The following is a 14521-nucleotide window of genomic DNA, read 5'->3' on the forward strand; positions in this document are numbered from 1 at the left end:
GGTATAAACCACACACATATCAAGGACAATATAATACTACTTTAATGTATCTTAAACACTAATGGGACCCGCGGCTAGAATAAAAGAAAGAACTTGGATTCATGGCCACAAAAGGAATCCACACGTACTGATACTTTCCATGGAAAATTCATAGACCCCACTTTAGTGTACTAAAGTGGTTTTGCTTGGTTACTTTATTTGAAACCAAAAGGCTTGCAAGTCATAAGTCACCACACGTAAAATTGGAGAAAGCACCAAGGGTTAGGTGAAAGTGTCCCATCAAAATAACCATTGTCTTAAACCTACTAAAGAAAATAACTTATTTATTTAATTCTACCCTTGCAGTGCCACCAACGAAAATGTAAGAACATATAAAACGAAATAGATCACAGATATGTTTTATTTTTTAACACCGCATCAGGTTATGCGGAAAGAACCAAGTTGCACCACTAATTCAACCCAATCCCCCAATTGCACATAAAGACTCCAATTATGCTTTCAGACTTCATTCGTGTACAGTTTAATCACACGATCCCGATAACACACAGTTATATGTGAAACTCATGATTTTCACATCAAAAATTAAAGAAAAAGGCTCTCATGCATTCAACATACAACCAAAACATGAATTATTCACACATTAATCAATTAGGTGCAGCTCCCCTTACTTCTGATCCTCGCTCCAATTGAAATTTAACGAATTGTGCTTGTTGTCCAAGACCCCCTCTATAGGTATCTTTCTCAATTCCTTCAACCCTCACTCACACCCTCTAGAGCACGAAAATTTCCAACCTCTTCTCTGTTTTCCTTTGCTATCACTCACTCTCACTCTTGGCCTTCTCACACACTCTTTTCCCTCTCCCCAACTCAGCCCAAAATAAATAATACCCATAATAAAACAAAATTTATTTAAATTCAAGGTTTTATGACCATTATTTTGGATTACTGCACCCCAACTGCTACCTCTCTGGTTTCTCAGGGAATTTCTACAGTCTCTAGATTTTTCCATCACTTAGCAAAAATATAAAAATATAAATAGCCTACTTACTCTAGTCAAGATTCAAACCCATAACCTCCCAATCCATCAAACACATGCACACCAACAAACCATCTCATTATTCTTGTTAATTCACACATTCATATAAGGTTAAACCATGTTTCCGCATTCATAATATTTTGGTAATATAAAACACAACTAAAATCACACTAATGGCACACACTAGACTTGAACCCAAGTCCTCCCAACATAACCAAGTACTCTAAACCCTTTAAGTTATCATTGTTTCTTGTCTAAGGTTTATCAAAGAACTCCCTTAAGGTATTCTCAACCCCTCATTTCTTTATTCCATTACTTATTAATTTTCATAAATTTCCTGGATCTCACATATATACCACAAATTTGATTATAAGTGTAAAAATTCAAACCTTATCATTTGCACTAGTTGGCTGCCTCGAAGAAAAAATAGGCGAAACCCATACGCAAATAGGTGGGGCACATTGAACAAATAGCTGAAAAATAATTTTGTTACTATGCGTACAATTTTTAAAATATTATTAATCAATCTTTTTTTATCATCCAAAGAGATCTACTTCGTACCATAAATTTCATTACAAGTAAAAAAAATTAACCCTTATTGTTTGCATTAGGTGGTTGGCTTGAACAAAAAAAAGAGGCCAAGTTAGATAGTTAAATAGGTGGGGCACAATTAAAAAATAGGTGGAAATTTTTTTGTCTCTTTCGTACAATTTTTTAAATATTACTAATCAATCTTTTTATTATCATCCAAATGGATGTACTTCTGGTGTACCACAAATTTAATTACAAATCTGAAAAATCGACCCTTTTTATTTGAACTAGGTGGGACACATTGAACAAATAGGTATAAAGCTATTTGTTACTTTGCGTACAATTATTTAAATTTTATTAATCAATCTTTTAATTTTATCATCCAAAGGGATGTACTTCTTTTGTACCAAAAATTTGATTACAAGTCACAACAATCAATCCTTATTATTTGCACTAGGTGGCTGACTTGAAGAAAAAAATAGCTCAAACCATGTAAGAAAATAGATGAGACACATTGAACAAATAGGTATAAAGTTGTTTGTTACTTTGCGTACAATTTTTTTAAATTTTATTAATCAATCTTTTTCTTATCATCCAAAGGGATGTACTTCTTATGTACCACAAATTTCATTACAAGTGTAAAAAATCAAACCTTATTGTTTGCATTAGGTGGCAGCCTTGAAGAAAAAAATGGGCTAAACCCAATACACAAATAGGTGGGGCACATTGCATACAATTTTCAAATTTTATTAATCAAATTTTTTTTTTATCATCCAAAGGGATGTACTTCTTTTGTACCATAAATTTCATTACAAGTCTAAACAATCAACCCTTAATGTTTGCATTAGGTGGTTGACTTGAAAAAAAAAAGGCCAAGTTAGATAAGCAAATTAGTGGGACGCATTGAACAAATAGGTGGAAATTTTATTGTTACTTTGCGTACAATTTTTAAATATTACAATCAATCTTTTTTTTTATCTTCCAAATCAATGTACTCCCTATGTACCACAAATTTGATTACAAGTCTGAAAAATTGACTCTTATTGTTTGAACTAGGTGGCTAGATTGAAGACAAAAATAGGCCAAATAAGATATGCAAATAAGTGGGGCACATTGAACAAATATGTCGAAATTTTTCTGTTACTTTGCATACAATTTTTTAAATTCTACTAATTAATCTTTTTTTTATCATCCAAAGGGATGTATTTCTTATGTACCAAATTTGATTACAAGTCACAAAAATCAACCCTTATTGTTTGTACTGGGTGCCTTGCTTGAAAAAAAAATAGGCCAAACAATATAGGAAAATAGGTGGGGCATATTAAACAAATAGGTATGAAGTTGCTTATTACTTTGTGTACAATTTTTTAATTTTTATTAATCAATCTTTTTTTATCATCCAAAGGGATGTACTTCTTTTGTACCACAAATTTGATTAAAGGTCAAAAAAATCAACCCTTATTGTTTGCAATAGGTGACTTGCTTGAAGAAAAAAATAAGCCAAATAAGATAGGCAAATAAGTGGGACAGAATGACCAAATAGGTCAAAAGTTTCTTGTTACTTTGCATACAATTTTTTAAATTTTACTAATCAATCTTTTTTTATCATCCAAAGGATGTACTTCTTATGTACCACAAACCTTATTATTTGTTCTAGGTGGCTGCCTTGAAGAAAGAAATAGGCCAAACTAGATAAGCAAAAAGGTAGGGCACATTGAAAAAATAGGTAAAAAATTACTTGTTACTTTGCGTACAACTTTAAATTTTACTAATCAATCTTTTTTTTATCATCCAAAGGATCTACTTCTTATGTACCACAAATTTGATTATAAGTGAAAAAATTCAACCCTTATTGTTTGCACTAGGTGGTTGGCTTGAAGAAAAAAAGTAAGCAAATTAAGATAGGCAAATAAGTGTCACACATTGAACAAATATATACTATTACTTTGTGTACAATTTTTTAAATATTACTTATCAATCTGTTTTTTATCATCTAAAGGATGTACTTTTTTTGTACCACAAATTTGATTATAAGTCAAAAAAATCAACCCTTATTATTTGCACTAGGTGGCTGGCTTGAAGAAAAAAATAAGCCAAATAAGATAGGCAAATAAGCTGGGCACATAAAAAAAAATAGGTGAAAAGTTGCATGTTACTTTGCGTACAATTTTTTAAGTTTTACAGATCAATCTTTTTTTATCATCCAAAGGGATGTACTTCTTATGTATTACAAATTTGATTACAACAACAAAAAATCAACCTTTATTGTTTACACTAGGTGGCTGCCTTGAAGGAAGAAAATAGACCAAACAATAAAGGCAAATAAGTAGAGCACATTAAACATTGATGCAAATTTATTTGTTACTTTGCGTACAATTTTTTAAATTTTACTAATTAATCTTTTTTTTTATCATTCAAAGAGATGTACTTCTTGTTCCACAAACCTTATTTTTTGCACTAGGCGGCTGGTTTGAAGAACAAAAATAGGTCAAACCAGATAGGTAAATAGGTAGGGCACATTGAACAAATAGGTATAAAGCTACTTGTTACCTTGCGTACAATTTTTAAAATTTTATTAATCAATTTTTTTTTATCCAAAGGGATGTACTTCTTTTGTACCACAAATTTGATTCCAAGTCAAAAAAAATGAACCCTTATTGTTTGCATTAGGCTACCTTGAAGAAAAAAAATATGCCAAGTTAGATAGGCAAATAGGTGGGGCACATTGAACATATAGGTGAAAAGTTGCTTGTTACTTTGCGTACAATTTTTTATATTTAATCAATCTTTTTTTTTTATTATCCAAAGGGATGTACTTCTTATGTACCACAAATTTGATTACAAGTCAAAAAAATCAACCCTTATTATTTTCACTAGGTGGTTGGCTTGAAGAAAAAAATAGGCCAAATAAGTGAGGCAAATAAGTGGGGAACATTGAATAAATAGGGTAAAAGTTGCTTGTTACTTTGCGTACAATTTTTTAAATTTTACTAATCAATCTTTTTTTTATCATCCAAAGGATGTACTTCTTATGTACCACAAACCTTATTGTTTGCTCTAGGTGGTTGCCTTGAAGAAAAAAATAGGCCAAACCAAATAAGCAAATAGGTAGGTTACATTGATTAAATAGGAGAAAAGTTGTTTGTTGCTTTGCGTACAATTTTTTTAAATATTACTAATCAATCTTATTTTATCATCCAAATGGATGTACTTCTTATGTACCATTAATTTGATTACAAGTCTAAAAAAATCAACCCTTATTGTTTCCAATAGGTGGCTGGCTTGAAAAAAAAAATAGGCCAAGTTAGATAGACAAATAGGTGGGACACATTGAACAAATAGGTGGAGACTGGGGACTATCACTTATATTCAACCGGCGACTCTTAGATTAGAGGCTGGGAACTTTGTTACTTGTATTTGACCAGCGTCTCTTATATTAGAGGCTGTGAACTTTGTTACTTGTATTCGATCAGTGGCTCTTAGTTAAAGGCTGGGGACTGTCACTTATATTCAACCGACGACTCTTAGATTAGAGGCTGGGAATTTTGTTACTTGTATTCAACCAGCGTCTCTTAAATTAGAGGCTGGGAACTTTGTTACTTGTATTCGACCATCGGCTCTTAGATTACAGACCGAGAACTTTGTTACATGTATTCGACCAGCGTCTCTTAGATTAGAGGCTGGGAACTTTGTTACTTGTATTCGACCAGCGGCTCTTAGATTAGAGGCTGGGAACTTTGTTACTTGTATTCGACCAGCGTCTCTTAGATTAGAGGCTGGGAACTTTGTTACTTGTATTCGACCAACGACTCTTAGATTAGAGGTTGGAAACTTTGTTACTTGTATTCGACCAGTGTTTCTTAGATTAGAGGCTGGGAACTTTGTTACTTGTATTCGACCAACGACTCTTAGATTAGAGGTTGGGAACTTTGTTACTTGTATTCGACCAACATCTCTTAGATTAGAGGCTGGGAACTTTGTTACTTGTATTTGACCAACGACTGTTAGATTAGAGGTTGTGAACTTTGTTACTTGTATTCGACCAACGACTCTTAGATTAGAGGTTGGGAACTTTGTTACTTGTATTTGACCAACGACTCTTAGATTAGAGGCTGGGAACTTTGTTAATTGTATTCGACCAGCGTCTCTTAGATTAGAGGCTGGGAACTTTGTTACTTGTATTCGACTGGCGACTCTTAGATTAGAGGCTGGGAACTTTGTTACTTGTATTCAACCAGCGGCTCTTAAATTAGAGGCTGGGAACTGTCACTTATATTCGACCAACTGCTCTTAGATTAGAGGCTGGGAACTTTGTTACTTGTATTCGATCAGCGTCTCTTAGATTAGAGGCTGGGAACTTTGTTACTTATATTCGACCAACTGCTCTTAGATTAGAGGCTGGGAACTTATTACATATGGAGAATAAAGGTATTCACTTTGGTGAAACCTTGGTGTTCATTAGTGAAAATGGATGTGTCATTTGAGCCTGCTTGGCCAAAACCCTTCTTAGGGAAAACTGTCAGGTTAGGAAAGAGTACATCTTGTGGTTAAAATAGAAAATGATTTTACAATTTAACTTAAGTAGACTTTCAAATGTGAGACGTTTCAGGTGTTGGGTCCATGTACTGTGTTTTCACGTGTTTTTTTTATGTTGTTCGCCATTAGGGGGATACGCGAGTCTGAGGCTCGCCATGTAAAATTCTTTGGTCGTTTTCTGATCACCATGTATGGTGAGGATATCTCTTAATGACGATGGGAACTTCAGAGCAAGGTGTGGGGTGGAAACTATTGCTCCGAGGGAGTTGAGAGGGGGACGCCCCAGAGCATGTTGTAGGAGTGCTAGCATCTACCACAAGGTAGCGGACCGAGATTGTCTTGATTTGCCTTCCTTCACTGAAGGTGGTGTGGAGGTCTACATATCGTCGCGTTGGGACCCTTTCTCCAGAAAAGCCATATATGGAATCATCATTGGGAGTCAGGTCTTCTACGGGAATTTGCAATTGCTGGAAGGTTTTCTAGTATAGGATATCCACCGAGCATCCTTAATTGATTAGCACTTTCTCACTACGAAGTTTTCGAGTTCAACAGTTATGAATACGACCTTTGGCTGGCCTCCGTTCTGTGGAACGGTTCTGGTCACGTGGTAGGTTCTTTGTTGGCCCTCTTCATTTCTGCTCGCGTTGGGGCGGATTGGGCACTATTTTGATATCGTCGCATGTCCTCTGTAACATCCCGTTAGGATATTATGGGTTTAAACAAAAAAATAAAATAAGAAAATAAAAACGCATTAATTATAAATCCATTTCCCAAAAACGCGGGAAATTTCAAATAATTTATTTCATAATAAAGATAACTCTGAGTTCAAATCTTCTCAAAATTCAATGAAATACCAAAACAGTCTTATAATAGATTACATCTTTAATCCAAAACCATAAATTATAAAACTCTATAAAACTATTCCCATGAGTTTTCCCCGCTCCGCTACTAAGCCTCACCAGATCCACCTGCAACATCATTTGCTCACGTGTACCGCGTACACGATCATCGCCAAACACAAGCAGATAGGATGAGCTAACAAAATAAATATATATATATATATATATATATATGACACAAATATATCAATCACACAATCACACCAAAGGAATTCCATCCTTTGATATCACATCACATGGCCACCACCATGTTATTCGTGTTCTACATCTTCTAGTGGGTACCTCAAGGTGTCTTGCTGCCATACCTATCGGCCACAACCGATAGAGCACGTGTGGGTAACCATGCTACGGATCATACACCATAACGCCAGGTGGAGTTCCCTTTTACGAACATAATTCGTAACGTCCCAAGACTACCAAACTCGTCAGTCAACTACTGAGGAGGGCAATCTATCTGGACCCATCCGTACTGGCCACAACCAGCACACTCACACCGGCAACACTCGCCAACCCGAGCTCAACTCAAGGGTTCCTCGTGTTCATCCGCCATCCTGAGCTCAACTCGAGGGATGCCATTCTGAGCTCAACTCGAGGTATGCCACGTGCTTAACCCCTATCCCGAGCTCAACTCAAGAGATACGTTCTGAGCTCAACTCAAGGAACACCAGCAAGCCGACCTTTAAGATATCCTAGAAGCCTTGTAGATCACGCACATCATAACAAGCATAACACCAATCTGCTACAACAAAATCGCCTAGCGGGGGACACGTATCGCTAGTCGCTACACCAGTACTTGCACATTACTGGTTTTAGTTCAGGTTCAAACACACTTCACACAGGTTGCTCTCATTTGCTCTCATTCTAGAGTACCCCTACTGAAAAGCATTGCCATCTATAATGTTCTAGGCCTTATAGCATCTCACATGTGTATTCATCCCCTAGTTGTATAGACCATCCCAAGCATACTCAAACAAAATATAAGCAGCGACACTCTAAAAATTTTAAGCACATGACCTTATGCACTAATGCAATTTAATATTGACACCCATGCCTTCACCAAACCAATTCTCCACATGTGACTAACCCAAAGGAACATTCAAATTGATAGAGACTTATCACATAACCCAATTATGCTTCATTAGAAGTTACTTGAACTAATCAAGGGCTTATTCATGTATTTTACAAACTCCAAAATCAGCAATATTAAGTAATGTATATCTCTAGCTACTGACCTCCAAATCAAATCTCCACCGTTCAAAGTGAAGATCCACATGTTATAAACCACCTGTAAAAATTTCACCTAAATCGGACGGTTAACGAACTGGGAATTGCAGTTTTACAAAAACTGCACGAACCAGAAAAATTGGTGGCGCCTAGCGCCCAAAATCAGACAACTGGCACCCGGCGGGACTAAACTACCGCCCAGCAGGACTAAACTACCGCCCGACGGTTACTGTTGTGCGAAAAGTACGAAAAAAGCGTTTTTTGTGAATCAACACACCACGCACCTTTGGTGTGGCGCCTAGCGACCAATTCGGTGATGTCAGGCGGTTCCTACAGTTCCAGGAACCTAGCAACCCTTCCCTTACGCCTACGAACCTCAACCAGTCCAACCATCCCGATTTCCTTCAGTTTCGACTCAATACTCACCACTCAAAGGTTTAGGATCACAATTCATCCAATAAGTTTGTAGTTTATTACGCAATTTGTTATACAATTTCCGAAAACCCCAATTCTTCCACCCTAACATTCATTCATAGCCAATCTCATTTGATTCCTTCGCACTACCATGACTTTTCACAATTAATCCCTTCCTTTTGGTCCAAATGTTGTTAAAATTCCTTTTCCACCGAACCAAAGCAACCCAGAACATGCAGAACCCGAAAATTGAATCAAAATGAAAAGCATCGTCTGGCGGGTGTTCTTCATCGCCAGGCAGTTCATGATCAACCCAGAAAGCTGGGTGGCGGTGCTTGCGTCGCCTGGCGGCACTAAGCTCACCGCCAGGCCCCTAGAAAAATAGGCAAAATGCATGTGTCGTCTGGCGGCAGTTCATCACCCGCTAGGCAGTTTCTGGAAAAATTCTCAAAAACGCAAAATTCAACAAAAATAGACATTGATCATGCAATAACATACGATACAACATAAATTTAATTATTAACCAATTAAAGTGATGTTAATTAGCTCCCCTAACTTGGTCTCCTTTGCTTAATTTGAATGTGAGATTCTCCTTTGCATTTTTTGAATTATATTAATAATTGATGATATTATAATGTTATTAAGTTAATGAACAAAATAAAAGTATATTTATAAAAATTAAAGTGAAATGTATGAGAAAAATAACTTTGATGAATAGTAGGAGAAAAAAGAAGAAGGAGATAAGTAAATAGTTTTATAAAAACTTGTAAAAGTAACGTTAAATTTTTAAAATTTAATAAATAATTAAAAATTGTAAAGGGTAAAATTGGAATTATAAAATGTGGACACAAAAGAGAGAATTTCCTTTATATATAGTTATGAAAGTTCGGAGGGGTTCTCCCTCTTATTGCCTGAGGTTGAAGAGGGCAATCGTTGTGAGGTCGTGGCGGCAACTTGTGTCGAATTACGTAGTGAAGGCAGTGGTTAGTGTGGCAAAGGAGTTGATGGTGTAGGGTGGTAAGCTCATGAACCATTCCAAGGCCGACCCCCTGAGGGCTACTGAGAATGACTTACACAGCACGGCGTCGTCTATGGAGTACAATCCCACTTGATTGGTGTAAATGGACACAAATTTGTCTGGGTTCGTTGTGCCGTCATACGTGATGGTGGGCACCTTCCACTTATGGGGTAGGGGGTTTTCGTGATTCCATCTATGAAAGGGTGTCGGCGGTTCCTTCTTGAAGCAAATGAGCTGTAGTTACCACCTGTAGTGGGCCTAGTGGGTTTATATTCACTCTCGTCCTCGGTAGGAGGGATATCTACTCTCGAATAAGTGGGACAGGGTTCCCCAGCCATCCTATCCGCTTTGATCTCCCGCCTGAGGCGGGAGTTCTCTTCCCTAAGTGCTTACATTTCGTCTGCGTTTCTTTTCTTGTATTCTGCAAACTCTTGTTGCATTCTGGCTTGGGCTTCCAAAATGCGCGATATTTCTAATGAGGGACTGGGGTCCCCGACTTCAGCTGTTGGGGCCACGGTTGGAACTTCTACTGCTCTGCTTCTCATGGATACCATCTTGTCTTTGGGGTTGCTGTTTAAATTTGCGAAGTACTCTTTGGTCACACGGTGGGCGCCAATTGTTCTTATGGGACCAAACTATAATCCGCAAATCTGTTGAAGGGTTCGAATGTCTAATCTCTGGCGAATCTTCTCTTGCTCCGGAGGGGCTCCGAGGACGGCGCAGAGGGACCTACAAAAGACACTTCAATGCCTAAGTCAGCACTGGTGATATCAGGATTTCAGAGAATATTTTAATGCGTAATCAATGCATAGAACAATGTGCTATTTATACTTTTTTACTTGTGGGTCCTGCCTGAAATGGGCTTTCTGGCCCAATATTCCCTTTTTGGCCATTTCTGGATCTAATGGTAAGGAGAGAAATTACCAGGAGGTCCTTCGAGGGTTGGTGGTATTCAGTATTCAGCCATGAGGATCTTCATGGGTGGGTACTTCTTATCTGTCTTGACCATCTAAGTGGTAGTTGGACTCAGGCTGATCGTCTTTTGGACTTTGGTGTAGAACAAATAGTTTGGGGAGGGGTACTTAGTACAACGTATGCGGCTAAGGGAACTATTGGTAGTCGCATACTTCAGAGGAGGACATCCAGTGCAGGGTATGCGGCCCACAGGGTTGTTGGTGGCCGCATACTGCGGGGAAGGATTCCTAGTATAGGGTATGCGGCCTTGATGGTTGCTGGTGGTCGCATACTGCAGGGGAGGACATCAAGTGCAGAGTATGCGGCCTAGAGGGTTGTTGATGGCCACACACTACAGGGGAGGATATCTAGTGGAGGGTATGCGGCCCACAGGGTTGTTGATGGCTGCATACTGTAGGGGAGGATACCTAGTACAGGGTATGCGGCCTAGAGGGTTGTTGGTGGCCGCATACTGTAGGGGAAGACGTCTAGTGCAGGGTATGCGGCCCACAGGGTTGTTGGTGGCCGCATACTGCAGGGGAGGATACCTAGTACAGGGTATGCGGCCTAGAGGGTTGCAGGTGGCCGCATACCGCATGGGATGACATCTAGTGCAGGGTATGCGGCCCACAGGGTTGTAGGTTGTCGTATACTGCAAGGGAGGATACCTAGTATAGAGTATGCGGCCCAGAGGGTTGCTGATGGCCGCATACTACAGGGAAAGATATCTAGTGCATGGTATGCGACCCACAGGGTTGTTGATGGTCGCATACTACAAGGGAGGATACCTAGTACAGGGTATGCGATCGAGGGTGTTTGTTGGTGGCTGCATACTGTAGGGGAGGACATCTAGTACAGGGTATGCGGCCTAGGGTGTTGCTGGTGGCCGCATACTGCAGGGGAGGACATCTAGTGCAGGGTATGCAGCCCATAGGGTTGTTGGTGGCTGCATACTGCAGGGGAGGATACCTAGTATAGAGTATGTGGCCTAAAGGGTTGTTGATGGCCGCATACTATAAGGGAAGATATCTAGTGCAGGGTATGCGGCCCACAGGGTTGTTGGTGGCCGCATCATGTAGGGGAGAATACCTGGTATAGGGTATGCAATCCAGGGTGTTTGCTGGTGGCCGCATACTGCAGGGGAGGACATCTAGTATAGGGTATGCAGCCTAGGGTGTTGTTGGTGGCCGCATACTGCAGGGGAGGACATCTAGTGCAGGGTATGCGGCCCAAAGGGTTGTTGGTGGCCGCATACTATAGGGGAAGATACCTAGTATAGAGTATGCGACCCAGAGGGTTGCTGATGGCCGCATACTATAGAGGAGGATATCTGGTGCAAGGTATACGGCCCACAGGGTTGTTGGTGGCCACATACTGGAGGGGAAGATACCTAGTACAGGGTATGCGGCCCAGGGTGTTGTTGGTGGCCGCATACTGCAGGGGAGGACATCTAGTACAGGGTATGCGGCCTAGTGTGTTGCTAGTGGTCGCATACTGCGAGGGAGGACATCTAGTGTAGGGTATGCGGCCCAAAGGGTTGCTGGTGGCCGCATACTTGGGTGTGGTTGGGACATTGGAAAGGGAATATTGGGCCAGAAAGCCCATTTCAGGTAGGACCCACAGGTAAAAAAAGTATAAATAGCACATTGTTCTATGCATTGATTACGCATTAAAATATTCTTTGAAATCCTGATATCACCAGTGCTGACTTAGGCATCAAAGTGTCTTTTGCAGGTCCCCCTGCACCGTCCTCGGAGTCCCTTCTGAGCAAGAGAAGATTCGCCAGAGATCAGACATTCAAACTCTTCAACTAGGGATGGCAACGGGGCGGGGCGGGGACGGGTTTCGCTATCCCATACCCATCCCCGCATAAAAAATTCATCCCCATCCCCATACCCAAACCCAACGGGTATCAAACTTTTTTCCCATCCCCATCCCCACCGGGTAACGGGTATAATCTCGTACCCATACCCATACCCGTGTTCTAACTACTTCAATATTAATTTTTATAAAAGAAAAAAAATTACGGTAAAGAAAACATAATATTATGAAATATTCAATATTAGGAGGATTTTCTTCGATGCCAAATACCTTAAAATAAATTATAATTGTTTACATTTTATATTAGAATACCATATAAAATTTCATGTGAACCAAAACATTTATTAAATTTGCAAACTACAACATTGATGAACTTAGTTGATAAAATTAAAAAATATTTCAAAAAAATATAAAAGGAAAACAAATATTCAAATTAAAATATATTTTAAATGTTTGTTTACTTCAATTTTTTAAAATTCTAATGAATCTCTTTTTTATACACTAATAAAAGTTATAATATATTACTTGATCAAAATGACACAAAGAACAAATAATAAACATAATAATAAAAGAAAAACAAATATTCAAATTAAAATATATTTTAAATGTTTGTTTACTTCAATTTTTTTAAATTATAATAAATCTCTTTTTTATACATTAATAAAAGTTATAATACATCACTTGATCAAAATGACACAAAGAACAAATAATAAACATAATAATAAAATTTTGACATAGATTTTGTATCTTTTGAACTTCAATATATGTTGGATAGTGACGAAAAAATATTCATAGCAATTACATTAAATTTTTATATTGTAGTAAATAAAAGTTATTTATACAATTAAAGTAAAAAAAATTACAGTATGATTAATAGTGAGTTATAAAATAACAAATAATTAGATAGAATATATCGAAATATTATTCTACATGATGAAAATAAACAATAAATAAAAATATTAAAAAACTAACAAATGTGTGTTTTAGAAATAATTTGAGAGACTATCGAAAGAAATCGCACAAAGGAAATCAAATGTATAATTAAGGTATGATAAAATGAAAAATACCTTAGAGAACTAATTATTAAATTACGTTTGAAGTGGTTAAAATTAAATAGAAATATCATTAGTGACCAAAAAATTTGTCATTAAATTACAAATAAATTAGTAATTAAATTGGTCACTAAATCAAGTATCGATTCGATCATTGAATCAGTCACTAATTTAGTCATTGATTCACACAATAAATCAACTACTACCACCAATGACGAAAAATAATGACTGATATGGGTTACTAACTAAATCAGTCACCATTTCATGTTTTTTTTGTAGTGAATTATCATATACTATTCCTAAATATCATTATATATATATATATATATATATATATATATATATATAATTTTAACCACTTCAAACAGAATTTAAAGTGAAAAAATTACATTATGATTAATAATGAGTTATAAAATAAAAAATAATTAGATAGAATATATCGAAATATTATTCTACATGATAAAAATAAAAACAATAAATAAAAATATTAAAAAACTAACAAATGTGTGTTTTAGAAATAATTTGAGAGACTATCGAAAAAAATCACACAAAGAAAATCAAATGTATAACTAAGGTATGATAAGACGAAAAATATCTTAGAGAACTAAGAAAACTTTTCAAATATCAACATGTATACTTAATGGTTGAAAAATAACAAAAATTATTTTAATGAAACAAAAGAGTTCTTCAAATTAAATAAAAATTAATAATAATAATAATAATAATAAGTAAAGAATTTTTTTTATATTACCTTAAATTGAGAGTATAAACATTCTCATGTGAAAGGAAAATTTATAATAAATAAAAATATTAAAAAATAATATAAATATTCAAATGTGAGGCATAATATTTTTTTATTAACATACATCATTTTAACATAATTACATAAAGGTTATGATAAGATAAAAAATATATTGGAGATGAGAATGACTTTCATGACAAATGAAATAATTAAAAGAAAAAACAATAGAAAAAAAATATATATATATATATATAGGAGTTACTTGATTAATTGTGAATATTTTAATAATTTAAA

This window comes from Vigna unguiculata, chromosome 7, assembly GCF_004118075.2.
Source record: "Vigna unguiculata cultivar IT97K-499-35 chromosome 7, ASM411807v1, whole genome shotgun sequence".
In the NCBI taxonomy this organism is placed as follows: domain Eukaryota; kingdom Viridiplantae; phylum Streptophyta; class Magnoliopsida; order Fabales; family Fabaceae; genus Vigna; species Vigna unguiculata.